Source organism: Dasypus novemcinctus, chromosome 3 (assembly GCF_030445035.2).
Source record: "Dasypus novemcinctus isolate mDasNov1 chromosome 3, mDasNov1.1.hap2, whole genome shotgun sequence".
NCBI classification, from domain to species: Eukaryota; Metazoa; Chordata; class Mammalia; order Cingulata; family Dasypodidae; genus Dasypus; species Dasypus novemcinctus.
The window spans coordinates 91,189,752-91,193,247 of record NC_080675.1 but is presented as its reverse complement, the minus strand read 5'-3'; positions in this window follow the sequence as shown (position 1 = coordinate 91,193,247).

Genomic DNA, 3,496 nt, shown 5'->3' with positions numbered 1-3,496 from the left:
AGAAAGCAGTTTTGAACGTTATGTTCCTTTAAGAGATAAAACTTTCTTTCTTGGAACACCGAGGAAAGGAAACAATAAGCACAAGAAACATTAGATAGACTTTCTTTGTATACTGACTGAGGATAAGAACTTTTATCAAAACAGATTAATGGTGAGAGGCCTTGAGAAAGAACAAAAATTTTCAACTTTGCATCAGCATACTACCCGACACCAAAGCCTGTAAAATTTTATAGATAGACCCATTAAATTTCATTTAACTTTAACTGTAAAAATTCTTTGTCCATTAATCTTCTGCAGTTTTAGCATTCACTCAGGTTTCGTCCTATACTCTACTTTTTCCAATAGTCAATTATTTTATTTCAGGACAAAATTATTTTCTGTTTCCTTAATAATAAAAACACATTCCATATAGCCTACATCAAAGTTATCAAGCAAACCTCTTATAACAATACTGTGAACATTAAACAAGCTTGTTGAAATAATGAACTTTTCTTTAAATACTTAGTAGCATGCAATATTGGCCATTTGTATAGAGCTCTTTTATAAATTTTTATTAATTTATATTTACCATCCGGAGGTATCAAAATATACACTGACATTGAACGAACAGACAAACACAGAACAATCACAACACAGTAACAGAAACATACAGTTTACAATTAATTCATAATTCTTAGTTTCTTAGTATAGCTGCTTTTAAATCCTCTGTTATATAGCACATTTTAGATTGTACCTTTCAAGATTTTCTCTGGAATCCATGCTGCCTGCAACACGAAAGCCTGTGCTCGGAAACATTCCTATCAGTTATCAGCAATCAGCTAAAATAACTTGAGAAGCAGTTAGGCAGACCATTAGCACACATTTTTGGATAATTACTGTAAGACTATAGTGAGACTTGAAGTTCAGGAGTAAACTATTGATTTACAACTGAAAATTCCTTTTTAAACCTTGATAAAAATTTTGTACTAATTTTAATATCTTGGTTAAAGAAGTCCAATTAGAATTAGCATGGAAATAAAACAGAACACCAATGTTGCCATGTTTTTCTCTCATACCAGTGGATTAATTATATCAGCCTTCACTAGCCCAGAGATACATTGTCATGTAGATAGTAGGGAGCCCAAAGAGTTGTGAAAGGGGGTGGGCGTTTGCTGGAACAGAGTTGATTGCTTTATAATCTTGTGTGGATTTTCCGGCTTGTGGCTGGCCTTGTTGATAGGCGGGGCCAATTTCAGGTAGGTATCAGGGCCCGAGAGATTGGCAGTGAAAGCCAGGGGTTGAAGGGGACCAGTAGATCCCAGCAAGCCTGGAGTTGATGCCCGAAACTTTGCATTGGTGGCAGGCTAGTAGGCCAGCAACCGCCCAAACTTGCGGGGCCTGCTGGCTGGAGAAAGAGACTCCCATTTAGAAGAGTAGAAAGGGGAGGGGGAGAGCAAATAGGAACGCGAGGAAAAGGACGAAAGTGACTAGAGGGCGGGAACTGCCGAAGAGGAGAGCTAGGAACAACACGCAGAGAGGTGAGAGAAGGAGACAGGGGAAAAGCTGGCTGGGGTTCATGGGTGTCTGGTCTACCAGAGTTGACATGTGGCGAGCCATGGATTAAAAGGGAGCAAGAGGTCCCAGTATTTTTGGAGCTGCCGCAGGGAAACACGGACTCCATTGGTATCGAGCAGGGCAGCAAGGGCCCTGACTTGTGGCGCCTGATGCGTTGATAAAGAGGCACCCGTGTCGGGATAGGAGTGGGACGACGGCGAGGGGTCCCTACCTGGAGAACGAGGATGGGCCGTCCGATTCACAGCAGCAGCAGCAGCAGAGAGGGGCCGGGGGAGGAGCTCCCACGTTGGGCGCCAGTTGCGGCTGGGGCGGCTTGCACCCCAACGCTGATGGGGGGGTTTGGAGGGGTCAGCTGGCTGCAAAGGCGTCTGAGGCTGCGGCAGACAGCCTCAGAGGGGCTCTCAGGCGTGGAGGACGCGCGGCGAGGGGAGAAAGAATGCCGCGGAGACCAGGTCTGGTACGCAAGTCCGGTTTATTGCGGAAGGGGACATAGCTTTATAGGGTTAGGGACTGCGTGGAAGGATTTGATAGGTGCGGGCGGGTACTGCTTCCTGATAGGTGATTGTAAGCGGTTGCTAGGCAGAGGGCTGGCAGAGAGGTTTGGAATAGGAGAGGGGAAAGGGGGAGTGAGAGCTGGCCGGATGTTGGGCTAGGCGGGAGATAAAAAGGGGGAGGGCAGCACCAGCCAGCCGTTAGCAGCAAAGGCCTAGTCAGGCGTGGTCACCTTATCTAGGCCCAGTGGGCAGAGGCGGTATCACTTCTTGCCGCACCGTTTGCTACTGTGGCAAGCCGGGCGCCCTTCCTCCCACAGGTAATTAAACCCTTGTTGGATGTGTGGTTTTCAAAAGTTGTCTCCCATTCTGCAAGTTTTCTTTTTACTTTCACGATGAAGTCCTTGGATGCAGAAATGTGTTTCACTTTCTTAAAGTCCCATTTGTCTATGTTTTTTTTTGTTGTTGCTCATATTTTTGATATAAGGTCTAAGAAACCAATGCATAACATAAGGTCTTCAAGATGGTTTCCAAATTTTTTTCTAGTTGCTTTATGTTTTGTTTTTGTTTGATCCAGCTTGAGTTAATATTTGTGTATAATATGAGGTAGAGGTCTGCCTCCATTGTTTTGCATATGGATTTCCAGTTCCGCACCATTTGTAGAAGGGCATATTTTTTGACCATTGAATGGACATGGTGTTCTTGTCAAGAATCAACTGGCCCTAGATGGAAGGGTTCATTTCCAAACTCTCAATTCTATTCCATTGGTCTATATATCTGTCTTTGTACCAGTACCATGCTGTTTTGATTACTATAGCTTTGTAAGAAGTTTTAAAACCAGGAAGCATGATTCTTTCAACTTAATTATTCTTTTACTTCTTTTTCAGGATGTTTTTAGCTATTTGGGACCCCATATAAATTTGATGATAGGCTTTTCCAGTTATGCAAAGAAGGCTGTTGGAATTATAATGGGATTGTTGTACTCTGTAAATCACGTTAGGTAGAATTGATATCCTAACAATATTTAGTCTTCCACTACATGAACACAGAATATCCTTTCATTTATTTTACATCTTCTTTGAGATCTTTTAACAATATTTTGAAGTTTTTTGCATACATGTCCTTTACATTCTTGGATAAATTTATTTCTGATACTTGTTTTAGGTGCTACTGTAAATGAAATTGTCTTAATTTTCTTTTCAGATTGTTCAATAATAGTTCATAAAAAGCTAACTGGCATTTGTGTGTTTCTATTTTTACTCTGCATATTTGCTGAATTGATTTATTAGTTCTAGTAGCTTTTCTGTGGATTCTTTTAAATTTTCTACACAGGTGTGTGATTATTTAAAAACATAAAATAAAGTAACAAACATTAAAACATTTTCAGGAATTTGAGTTGTCCTGGGTGGTGCTGCAGGGATGGATGCTGGACGTTGTGTATCCTGCTGTGG